Source organism: Alligator sinensis, unplaced genomic scaffold, assembly GCF_000455745.1.
Source record: "Alligator sinensis unplaced genomic scaffold, ASM45574v1 scaffold983_1, whole genome shotgun sequence".
In the NCBI taxonomy this organism is placed as follows: domain Eukaryota; kingdom Metazoa; phylum Chordata; order Crocodylia; family Alligatoridae; genus Alligator; species Alligator sinensis.
The window spans coordinates 2,603,016-2,616,544 of NW_005842015.1; positions in this window are offsets into that span (position 1 = coordinate 2,603,016).

Sequence of the window (13,529 nt, forward strand, 5' to 3'; positions counted from 1 at the left end):
GCAAGCTCTAGCAGGGCGCGGGAAGTGGCGGGCGCCCCGAACCACAGCTCCTATGGGGCCAAGCGGCAGGATGGGCAGGGCAGGGGGAGAAAGGGCAAGGGCCGCTCGTCCCTCCGCTTGGCCTGCTGGGAGTTGTAGTCCACGGACTCGCGGGGGACATTTGGCGAGCCTGCCCCGGCCCCAACCCGCACGGGAGGGACTGCTGCCCCCATAATGCACCGCGGTGTTAGCCGCTCTGGTCGCCACGCCCTGTTACACCAATGGGGCGGGGTGGGGCGGTGGAAGGTAGGCTGCAGCCAATCAGGTGCTTGCATTTTGTAAACCGCCGCGGAATAGGTCGGGACGCGGGTAGCATTCTAACCCGCTGCCTTGGGGTCCCCAGTGCAAGCGTTGCCCAGTTCCTCGTGCGGGGTGTGGGGTAGGAGCATCAGAGCAGCCCCTTACGGAGGGAGGAGGAAAGTGAGGCACTGGCAACCACAGGGGAGGTTAGCACGAACCATCTCTGGGTCTAGAGCCGTAGAGAAGCAGGGCTGGAGGGCTGCCCAGAGGTCATGTAGTCATCCAGGCCCCCTCTTGGGAGCAGGGCAAGAGCTTTCTGTGGCAAGCCACATTTGATCTCCCAGCCTGCTTTCTCTGCTAGATGAAGGAGATGTCAACATGCCTCTTGCTTTTAGAGGTGGGAGGGGAGTGGGATACAAAGCCAAGCGTGGCTCATCTGAGATCACTCACACCCATCATGGCTTTGCTATAGGCATGCAGGGAGGGAGAGCCAGGGGGGAAGAAATAAGCCTCTACCATCAAAATGAAGGAGGGTAGTTTGGCCACCGTGGGGCTGCACAACACGGCCAGCTCTGACCATCAGGGATGTAGTGCAGTGGCATAGCAAGCTCGCTGAACGCCTGGAGCGGGCAGCGCGGGGTGAAGGGTGAGGGTATGCTGGCCATGACGGATGGCAGCAGGTGGGAGGTGGGGTGCCTATGGCACGGGCGAGGGGAAGGGAGGTCACACCTGCCTGGGCTAGCACTGCAGATTCTCAGTATCAGCAGTGTGAGCTCTGCTGTGGCCAGGCTTCCTCCAGCAGATCCGGGTGCCCTATTTACTTCCCCCCACCCATCCCAACCCTGATACATGTTGGGAGTAGGGCTGGGGCTGCTTTGCCAAAGGCTCCCCAGGGCCAGGGGAGAACCATTCCACCTGTCCCATTCGCCCCCCACCCCATAGATATGTTGATGGGTGAAGTGCTGCCCTGCCCAGCTCCCATGGCCCAGCAGGGGCTACCTAGGGCTTCCCCTGTCATGGCAAGGACTCCCAGAAGGGGAGGTGGATGGTTTCTGGCAGCCTCTCATAGTTGGCGCCTGGGGGTGGTGCCCTGCTCACCTCATCCTAGTTAACACTATTGCTGTAGCGTGCTGTTTAGATGAACACAGTTAGCTGGTTCAGCCTAGACTGGACTACAGTACGGCGCTGCTGCCACAACAGCTATATTAGCATGACTGGCAGCAGGGGCCCCAATAGAGCTATTTCAGGGTTGTTGGTTGTAGCCACGTTGGTCTAAGGACATAGGCAGGCAAGGTTCGTTGGGTAGGTGGGATATCTTTTATTAGATCAACTAAATAGTTGGAAAAAATGTTCTTTGCAAGCTTTCAGGCACAAGCACTTTTCTACCTTGGGGAACATATGACACCGGTAGAATCTCCCGATGCCTGAAGAAAGGTGTTTGTTCCTGAAAGCTTGCTTGCAAAGACCATTTTTTGCAACAGAAGATATCACATCTACCCAAATAACCTTGCCTGCCAGTAGAGATGTGGCATTGAATAGCTAAAATCTGGATGAAGGAAAGCTGCCTCAGGTGATTTTTCTAGGCAGGGTCAGAAAGACGATAAATCTGACAGTATTTGGGAGACACCCTCACATGAAGGCCCTTAGCTTCCAGCCAGCCCATAAACAATCTGGCCCAAAGTCTTTAACACAAGACCAGTCTGGAGCAAAGCCAGCGATGACATTAGATCATGTCCCTAGGGATTTGCTTTAAGGTCCCTTTAGTCCCAGTTACACATCACTGTATAGGCCTGATCTAAGCCAGTGAAAGTGAGAGTGAGTCCTTCAGAAGAGGTCAGTGGGCTCTGAAACAAGATGTAGGGAATAAAAGCTTTTATTTAATTAGTTTTCTCAGCACTGGATAACTCAGAAACAATGTGGCCTTTAGTTAGGGGCCTACATATAAACAAAAGCTTTATGTTTGTGCCATGTGCCAGCATATCATATTGGGACAGGAACTGTATTGTATTCCAAGCTTATCTGCCTCAGGGATTGCTGAGATACCTTTCCTCATGGCTTCCAAACACTGCTTCACCTCTAGCGTTGGTGAAAAATGTGTGATGTTAAAGGCAGGTTATGTTTGTGGCCTAAAAGATCTGGCTGAATCCCTTTAAAAATGGGGCCTCATTATGAGTCATCCATAATATAAACTGCAGCCATTTCATTTGCATTGTCGGTTTTAAATATATATCACAGCCTTCTGGAGTGTTGCTAACTACAGTAATTTATGACCAGAGAGCTGTGTTTGGAATACATTTGGCAGCAATGACAGGCAAGGTTGGAACAAAATGTCTTTCATCTGGCCAGAGTTGTGCTGGAGTTTTAAAACAACGCTAATACAGGCTTTTCCCCATTCAAAGATCTGTGCAGCATGGAAATTCATGGGATCGGCCTTTCCCAGGGGCTGCAGGGGGTTGTGGGGTACCACCTAGGAGCTCAACAGGGAGCAGTGTATGGGTGGGTTGGGTGGGTAGAGAAAGAGCATCATTGGAAAGAAAAGAATAAATAGTGGGTGCGGTCTAAGGGAATAGGGTAAAAAAAATCTATTTGCAGAGTAGAGGGTAGTATTGGGAGCATGGCAGGTGATGCACTCTAAAGTGTGGATGGGAAAGGGCAGGAAGAGAGCAGGGGAGAAAGCAGCAGCCAGTCCCATTTTGTAAGATCAGGCAAAAGCCGTCTATCACATGGTGAGGTGGATTTGGAGTTTCACTGAAATCAGAGAGAGACCGTTTTCCAGTCCTCGTTCAGGTGCCAAAGTGGCCAGAGGCGTGAAGAGACCTTTCTTCATCACTGCCACCTTCAGCACCCAGGTGCCTTGTGGGCCATGCACCATCAGGAGATATTTTGCTTCTTTTGTGCTCCACTTTAGTTCCCTTTTTAATGACTTGTGTTTCCTGCCTGCCTGAGGGCTGAGATCACTGTAAAGTCTATGTCGCCCTCCCCGCCCTTGCAAGTTGCTACCAAGGCCCGTGTGCTGCGAGGCATTAAGGCTAAATTTGTTTTTCCTAGAGGCTGGTGGCAGAGCAGTTTGTGCTGGCGGCGTGTTGGGGCTCTTGGAATTGCTTGGCGACACCAAAATAAAAATAGTGAGTCAGGGCTGAGATGAACAGATGGTAAAGCAGTTTCTTCTAGCTCGTGTGAGCGGAGGCAGCTTGGTAGGATGGAAACACAATTCTAGGCAACAGTGCAGGAAACTGTCAAAACGAAAAAGCTGTGTTTTCTGAGTACTTCTTCAGGGGTTGTTTTATCACAGCCCAGGGGATCTCAGGAGAAGTAGCCCTGCACAGCTGCAAAGGAAGTGAGCATATCCCCTAGAGGGGTATGCATATGCCTGCTGGTCCTCAGCCCTATGGTGTGAGGGCTGTAGCCCAGAATAAGCGGACAAGCTCATGCACACCCCTGCGTACTGGGTGCTCCCACCCTCAAATACATCAGCACAGTGCAGAGCAACCAGTCATTCAGCCCTTCCCTCCACACAGCTTTAGCACTTTGCTAAGAGCCCCCCTCCCTCCTTATACAGCTGCTGAAGTCTCCTGTTTCTCCTGTTGTGAGACCCATCCACAAGCAACAGGGGCAAGAGGCTGTCAATCAACCACTCCAGCTGCCCCTGGGGAGAAAAATGATGGGGCCATTCCCAGGTAGTGTTGAGAAGTCCTTCATGGAAGTGCCAGCTCCAGGATTCTTCCATCAAGGAATGGGTAGGACCCAGACTCACCTTTGGGAAGGAGAGCAAACAGCATGACTGTGCTCCAGGCAAGGGCTAGCTTCCAAGCTCTGCGTGGTCTGGCAAGCAATTAGATACATTTTCCAAATCTCCTCATGCCTTGGGTCAGGTTCACTGAATAAACATCAAAGTAAGCTTGGTCAAGCTGTCTTCAATAGTCATAGAGGGTGGATTGTTTTCAAAGCAAGCAAGAAAGGGACAAGAGATATTCTCTTGTAGCCAGATCAAAAGGCACAATAGGGAAGATACTTTCTGAATATCCTAAAAGAATACAGGGACACAGAGCCAGGGGTTCATATAAAGAACAGCATCCTTTCCTCAGTGGCATGTCTCTTCCATTGATATTGCTCTAGAACTGGGGCTGCATTCACAGGTCTGTTACTGCTGTGCTCTGCTTATATCCTGGCCAGGGGTGGAGGGAGAAAGGATGATAAGAGGGACTTGAGACCACCTACATTGAGACTGTTCTCCATTTGTGGGGCTGGACTGTGCATAACCTAGAGCAGTCTCAGTATCTCCAGTATCTCCTACAGCTCACAGAGACCATTCTCCTAGATGAGATAGAGGAGGCACAGGTCAGGTCAGCTATGCCAACTGAGAGCAAATACATCAGGGGTGGGCAATTATTTTGGGCAGAGGGCCGCTTACTGAGTTTTGGAAAGGTATCGAGGGCCGCATGACGGGCAGCCAGGGGCAGATAAATATTAACTTTCTAAATTTTTTAGGGGCCCCGCGGGCCGGATAGAATGGCTTGGCAGGCTGCATGTGGCCCACGGGCCGCATTTTTCCCACCCCTGAAATGCACCTACTCCAGGGCACTCTGGGCTCCTTGCTATGCATGGCACATTGCCCAGTTGGCCAGATTTGTAGATTTTCCACCTGGTGGAAAAAGGGGGCACAAGAGAACACAGTATCTGAGTCATGAGCTACAAAACACAGAGTTGCTCTCAGAGGACTAAAAATAGCCAGCTCATTAACTGTTAAGGCAGATTGCAATTATATTTACAAAACCCCATTGGCAACAAAATATTTGCTTCAGAACTGAAGAACCCATGCTTGTAAATGGCTCCTGTACTCTTCTCAACCCCAAACCTGGAAAGCATCTCCAACTCCTCAGTCATAGCCCCATGCCAGCCAGCCACATCCGAAGAACATCCAGGCTGGTGAGTTGTGAACACTGAAATACTCCTTGCAGTGTTTGCCCCTCGCACATGAGCTTCTTTTTACATTTCAACACCTCATGATTTTCATCTCCCACTTCCTTACAAACAAGGATATACTGGTACTTTGATAAGTTCCCCTGTTTGCTACCTCCATGGTGCCTTGACATATTAATCCTCCTCTTCAACAAAACTCCCCATAAAACCCAATCGAGTTTTTGCACACTGAGGGCTCTTGTACATGTGACAGGGGTTTAGTACTTCAGGGTTGCATTCTCTACCCCCTAAATTGAAGAGGTGGATTTGATTTTTCAGTCAATCATTGGTTTTAAATCTCATGAAATTTCAGTGTGCTATTCACAGTAAATTAGTGCAGGGGGGCGCTGCATAACAATCCACCCTGCTGATCTCTTCATACTAAATTACAGCAGGGGGCACCGCACCAGTCATGTCTATAGCTCTCAGCTATATTAATTAATTAATTAAATTACTTTTTAACACATATATTTATATACATATTTTCAAACTCTTCACCAACATTTTTAAAAGTTTTTATTTGATTCTTATTTTTTTCATTCCTATCACTATTTTTATCTTATTTTTAAATTTATTTTCCTATTCTGATGTCATCAAGTAAACTTTATTTTGTTTGTAAATCCACTTGTGTTTTTTTATTTCACTTAAACAACCACCCCTATGAACAAGGCGCTAAAATTCTGCAATCGCTTATAATTTGTGCACAAATCTGCAAACCTTGAATTTCTTATACATATCTTCACACATATTGGAGTATTGTGGTGCGCTAATTGGAACTCTGAAGATGCATGCCCTGCGTTATCTCATAGGGGGTCCCAATCCCGGAAGACGCCTGGAGCCCTCCCCCTTCCGTACCCACATTCCTACACCCACATTCCTGCATTGTTGGGGGTCACTGTTTTGTTCAGTGGTCCTCTCCAGGTTAACAAGAGACCCTGGCCTTCTGACTGGACAACCCCCCTCCCCTCCCCTCCCCCTGGAGACAGGAGCAGAGAGCTGCTTCATTATCACCTCCCCCCTCTCCAAACAGGGTGCTGACATTTTCTGAGCATTTATAACATATGCACAAATCAGCACGCCATGAATTTCGTATTTCTTCACATGCATGTTGGTCATCAAGTTAATGTGACCAGCAGTAGGAAATGCATTTTAATGTCCTTGCTGCATTTCACACCCCATACACAAAAAGCAAAGGTAAACTTGTAGACTTCAGCTCTCTCTGCCCCGCCTTCCCACATTGTCACTGCAGCCTCCCTATCCTCCTCACTAGAGATGCCCAATGGACTTATGAGATGTCCAGAAGTGTTGCAACAAAATTTTTAATTTTATTTATAGAAATACTCAGTGGTAACTGCTGAATGGTTTAGTGTTCAGTGCTGATCAATTGGTGCCCTACAGTAATGGTTCCCAAACTCTAACAGATTGCACACCACCAATTTAAAATGATAAAACCTTAAGTACCACCAGCATATTTTTCAGTTCAACCTAAGTACCACCAGCAAATTTTTTTCATATAAAGTAATTATAATAAACCTGTTAACACATACCACTGACAGGTTGTCTGCGTATCACTGGTGGTACCTGTACCACAGATTGGAAACCACTGGCCTGCAGAGTACGCTCGCCATCTACAGCAGCCAGAATGTGTGTGGCCAGGCAATTCTGCACATATGCTCCCTGAACAGCATTTGCATGCTGATTGTAGGGGGCACCGTGCCCTGCCTGCCCACATTTCTGTCTGGCTGCTGCCTCCTGCACTTTCTCAGAACAGGACTGGCTGAGTACCTCCCCTCTAGTCTCGCAAATATTGTGGAGCACACAGGTTATCACTATGAATGCTGTTTTCTGGCTCCATCTTGAGCCTGTAGTTCAGTGACCCCTACTGTGCTTTCAGACAGCCAAAGATGCATTCAACAGTCATCTGGCATTTGCTCAGGTAGTAGTTGAATGCCATCTTTTGCTGGTCAGTAACTTTTCCTCCATATGGCTTCATGAGTCAGGGCAGGAAGGAGTAAGCCATGTCCACTATTGTAAGCAGTAGCACAGCAACACCCTGGATCACTGCACTGGGGACCTTGGCTGCATGTTGTCCTTTCTCCATCATGCTAGGCAGTGGCAAGTTTTGAAAGACATGCACATCATGAGCACTATCTGCCCAGCCTGTATAAATATTACTTAACAGTCCTCGGTGATCAACTATGGCCTGGAGGATCACTGAGGCAAATCTCTTCCTGTTGGCAAATGACCAGCTCCCCTGGGGCGGAGATAGGATTGGGATGTGTATGCTGTCCAATCCACCCACACAGTTAGGGAACCACATGGCCTTGAAGCCTTCAACAACTTCCCTGGGATTATAGAGGAAGATGAAGCTGTTCGCTGCAATGTCCTGCAGCAGCTAGCATACCTCATGTACCACCATCCTGGCTGTGCAGGGATCCATGTCAAACTGGTTCCCAATGAAGTGGAGGCTGGTGGGAGTGTCCAGTTTCATTATGGCCATGGCCACCCTCTTTTCTGGTACAAAGGGGTGATTCATGACAGTATTCGTGCACTCAATGTGCAGTGGCAGCAGTGTGTTTATGTGCAAAAATGTGTCCCACTCATGCAGAAGCTCTCCAGCCACTGCTGATCATCCCAAGTCAACAGTATGATTCACTCCCACCACTCAGAGCTGTTTGCGTGGGCCCAGACCTTGTGATTGTTGCTCTGTAGGTTGATCCACAGAACCCTGTCAACCTCGAGATTCACAGCTTCCTCTCAGTTCTTTGACACCGGCTCATGGCTCATTGACTGGTATAGCAAGACATGAGAAGCTGCTACCCTGCATTGGCACCTCTGTAGAAGGCCTATTATAGCATGCTTTGCATTCAGCAGCAGTATCTTTGCATTATCAAGTGTTTCCATTCTCTGGTTGGACACCTCCAGGGCATCCAACAGCATCTGGTTCTCTTCACAGATCCCATAAGGAGTCATTGAAGCCAACTTGTATGCAGGAAACAACAGTTACTATTTCGCACCTGTTTGTGCTAAGGGGATTGACTAGGCAGGGCTTTTGAACAGGGTCATTATAACCACCCAGCTCTTTACATTTTAATTCCTACACATCTCAGGTTTCTGTAACCACCCCTCCTCTAAAAACTTGGGGTGCTTTGGTGACCCCAGATACCCATGATCAACCTAGGGCTGCAGACAATATCACTTAGCACAGGGGCAGGCAAAATACGGCCCACAGGCCACATCCGGCCCGCTAGGCCATTCTATCCAGCCTGTGAGGCCCCTAAAAATTTAGAAAATGTATATTTATCTGCTCCTGGCAGCCTGTCAAAGATGGCAGAAGCCAGGGCAGTAGGACCCAGGGGAAGCCAGCAGCACTCACTAACAAAGCCAGCTTGGCCCCACCCCACTCCCAGCCCCCTCTCACGTCTGGCCCCGCACCCGGAAGTCTCTGCCTCCCGTGGCTTTCACTGCTTCCCTGCATGCAGCCACCTCCAGCACCACGTGGCCCCTGGCTGCATTGCCAGACCTGGGGAGCACAGGGCTGCACCAGTACCCTGGGGCCAAGAGGGGGTGGGGGTGCATGCGCGCGTGCATGTCTCTGCAATGAGGGAGGGAGAGACTGTGCATGTATGGGAAAAGCTGTGTGTGTCGGGGGGTGGGGAGAGGCTGTGGGTGTGTGCATCTAGGAGAGAGGCTGTGTGTGGGGGGGAGGCTTTGTGTGTGTGTGTGTGTGTGTGTTCACAGGGCAAGTCCCATATGTACACTCTACCATGCATGTGCACCCACACCACTCTTGCACTGCCTTACACGCAGATCCCCACACCCCCTCACACACCCCAGCCACCCTCCCCCCACACACAGTCCCCCACAAACCCCATACCTACCCACACCCCACATATCAGCTAGCAGACCTCATCAGCTGGCATACTGCTGCCACTGCACACTGAGTTCCCGAATACTGTCATGAATCACCCCTTTGTACCAGAAAAGAGGGTGGCCATGGCCATAATGAAACTGGCCACTCCCACCAGCCTCCACTTCATTGGGAACCAGTTTGACATGGATCCCTGCACAGCCAGGATGGTGGTACATGAGGTATGCCAGATGCTGCAGGAGGGAAGTGGGCAGTGGGGTCCCCCCCAGGGCTCTGTCCTTGGGCCTGCACTATTCAATTTCTTTATTAGTGACTTGGACTACGGGGTGAAGAGCAACCTGTTTACATTCGCAGACGACACCAAGATTTGGGGTGAGGTGGGAAGGACAGATTACAGCAGGCCCTGGACAGGTTACAGGGGTGGGCAAATGAAAATAGGATGGGATTCAATACTGACAAGTGCAGGGTGCTGCACTTGGGCAGTAGGAACCAGCAGCATACCTATAGGCTGGGGAACTCCCTTCTCGAAAGCACGGTGGCAGAAAGAGATCTTGGAGCCATTATTGACTCCAAGATGAACATGGACTGACAATTTGAGAACACCGTCAGTAGGGCTAACCGTACCTTGTCCTGCATCCACAGATGCATCACAAGCAGGGCCAAGGAGGTGATCCTTCCCCTCTATGAGACACTGGTCAGGCCGCAGCTGGAGTACTGCATTCAGTTCTGGGCGCCGCACTTCAGGAGGGATGTGGACAGGGTTGAGAGGGTTCAAACAAGGGCTGCTCGCATGATCTGGGGACAGCAGGGCAGACCCTATGAGGAGAGGCTATGGGACCTTAACCTGTTCAGCCTTCACAAGAGAAGGCTGAGGGGGGACCTGGTGGCCGTCTATAAACTCACTAGGGGGGACCAGTGGGGTTTGGGAGAGACCTTGTTCCCCCGAGCACCTCCTGGAGTAACAAGGAATAATGGCCATAAGTTGCTAGGGAGTAGGTTTAGACTAGACATCCAAAGGCACTACTTCACAGTCAGGGCGGCTAGTATCTGGAACCAACTTTCAAGGGAAGTGGTGATGGCTCCTACCCTGGGGGTCTTTAAGAGGAGGCTCAACGTTTACCTGGCAGGGGTCATTTGAGCCCAGTTTTCTCTCCTGCCCAGGGCAGGGGGTCAGACTAGAAGATCTACAAGGTCCCTTCCAACCCTACATCTATGAATCTATGAATATCCACACACACACATGCTCCCTCACCCCACATATCCCCATACATTAACAGTCCCCCACAAACCTATACCCATGCCCCCCACCCCTCCCACAATATACAAGAGTAAGACTTCATTTTCAGCTATTATACGACCACCTGTGTACACTACACAAACACATGGCAAAAACAAATTTTTTAAATCAAATTATGTTTTAGATGTGTGATTTTTAGAATATAATTTGGTATGTTTCTGGTTCTGAGATGGTAAAACCCCTTGCTGAAAGGAGTATTCCTAGGGGCAAAGGGAGGGACTTCTGGTGTCAAAGGCCAGGAGTTAGGGGGCGGGACTTCTGGTCACAAGATGGCAACCAGAGGGCAGGGCACCTGTCAAGGGGTGGGGCTACCCATGCGGCCCTTGACAGCTTACCAAAACTCGGTAAGCGGCCCTCCGCCTGAAATAATTGCCCGCCCCTGACTTAGTAGAACAATGAACAGACCCTCTACAAAGTCTCACCCCAGCAAACACCCCCAACCCAGCAGAAGAAATGTGGGTGTAAAAGGTCCCCATGCTCTTTTTGAATAGATCCTATTAGCACATCAAGGGCTAGGCCAGACATCAAGGTGCCAGAACCACCAAGTAATCTCGCAGGCATAAATGTCCCAAATCTCCCTACACCCAGTTTTCAATGTGATGTGAACTTTGGGAACCCATTAACTCTTATTAGATGTTAAATGCTCAGAGCAGAATACACCAAACAGAGCCAGACCTCACCTCACCTCCCCTGTTGTTGCAAAAACAGACAGCTGGACAGCTGTCCAGACAGCAAGGGAACTCTGGGGACCCATTCAACTCCTATTAGGTCTTAAATGCTCAGAGCAGAACCCACCCAACTTGGCCAGCCCTCACCCACCCTGTTGCAATTTTTGGTGCCAGTCAGCGGCATGTTTGCCTACCAGGGTCAGGTTTCTTTACACCAGGCATGGCACAGCAGCCATGGGGAAAGCCCCACTGCACTGTCCCTGCACCCCAAAAAATCCCTGTCAATGAATGGCACAACAGGCTACACAGTGACCCATGTGTCAAGACACTGCTTCTGGGGGCCCCTGGCAGACCAAACGACTGCCTGCCTAGGAGCATGCCTGCCCTCTCCCTGGTGTGGGGCAGGCACAAGCTTCGGGTCTGATTTGTGCCTCAAACCTCAGTCACCAGGGCAAACGAGGAAAAGTGTCCACCCTCCTGGAACTGCAGGTCGGCTTTAAGGAGCAGGGGCTGCACGCCAAAAAAAAATTCTATGATGCCTGCAGGCTAGTATCCTCCATCCTGAGACTGGGTGACTGCTTACTGCTTTTAATAAAACCATGCTCAGCAGCCCACATAAAGCAGGCAATCAATTATTAATTCCGTGCAGTAACCCTGAACCCTGAACTAAAGGAGCAGGATACACCTTTTGCCAGCACAGGTCATTTATTTTCCATTGAGTGGTTTCATGACACCACTCACAGCATAAACCCCAAGTTAGGCGACCAGCATTCAATAGCACGCTTTGCTGTGCAGTATTTCTCTAATTGTGCTGAGGGGCTCAGGGTACACCACACACTGCATTATCCCCAATAATACAGACGGGAGCAGATACAACACACACTGATTGATCTCCAAAAGAGCCTGAAATCACCCCAATCTGCAACCCCTGCCAACACACCCTGGGGCCCTTTAGGACACCCACCACACCAAGTGAAATAAGAGAGGACAAGCACAGATTATTTTCTTTGAATTCTTTATTTAATAAAATAAGAAGAAGAGGTCAGCAGAAGATAGATTTATGCTGGGTTCTGCAGCTACACCTGGTGTCCTAAAACATTCCTTACACACAAATACCATTACACGCAAATTGCAGCGACACTTGGCAGACAAGGGGCTCACTGCACAAACATTGTAGCAACATTCGATGGATGAAGGGGCTCACTATAGGTCATTCAGTGAATCGACACATGACAGATTAATGGCTGCACCATTCCAAGTTGCGCTGTTGCAAACTAAACTACATTGGGGTGGGGTTTAGCTTATGACAATGAAACTCATTTAAATTGCAAAAAACTCGCATACGTATAAAGTGTGACACCATTAAGTTACACAAAAGGGCAATTTTCGTTATGTGTACACAAACCCGTCATCACGTGTACAAGCGCCTTGAAGCCGTAGCTCTCAAAGAGAGAAAACAACAGTGCTTCCTTTTCTCTAGGGAACAAATAAGGGGTGCTCGCACGTTAGTAACAGGAAGTCACAGCCACCCTATTCTTTCCCTTTTCAGTAAATGGAAGGTAGAGTCTCACACAGAATCTGCTGCATAGGAAAGGAATTCTGGGGTCCTCCTGATCGGGTGTGGAAAATGTAGAGAACTATGGCTGCCAGGCCCTGGCTACTGGGGGTGAAACCCCTGCAACCACAGGCAGCTTCTTCCAGGCTGAAAACCTGACCTCATGTCTGGTACCCATCACTGTATGTCCCAAGGGCCTCCTAAAAATGAAGCAGAACAAACAAAATCTAATTAACTAGCTGCTTCCCTCTGCCCTGTGTGGATTGGCAACAATCACCATTGGCTGATACCAGGAATTAATCCAAGGGCCTCCTCTGGAACCGGACACATACATCTCTACAGCTGGAGCCTAACCAGCCTAACTCCGTGGGTGGGAGCTATAACAGCCCTATAACTTTTGCAGATCAGGCATAGAATGGGACACATGTGCTTGACCAGTGGATTATAGCTGCTTTGGACTTTGTTTTCTGGCTGTCCGAGAGAGATCCCTGTCCTTGCTCCCCTGCTGATTGTTGTGGAATGAAGGCCGAGCGCAAGAGGAGCGGTATGCTTTTAGTTCTAAGGCTAATGAGGAAAATGATCTTTCTTGCCTCATTCAAAAGGATGTTCCAAAGTCAAAGGTCCTGCCTACAAGAAGAAAATATGCACAGCACCAATATAGCATTGTACTTTCAAACATTTTTAAATTAAAAAGGTGCAGGGGTGGGTTTTTTGTTTAATAATTTAGAATGGCTTTTTCAATAAAATGGAAGTTTTCAGGCAAAAAAAAGTCAGTTTTCACCAAAACTTCAGGTCTTTGTCAAAGGACCCAAATCAAAACCTATTAAAAAAAATCAACTCCCCCACCTCCCCCTTTTTCTGGTGAAAACTTTTAATAAAAGGTTCATTTGCTTCTCTTTC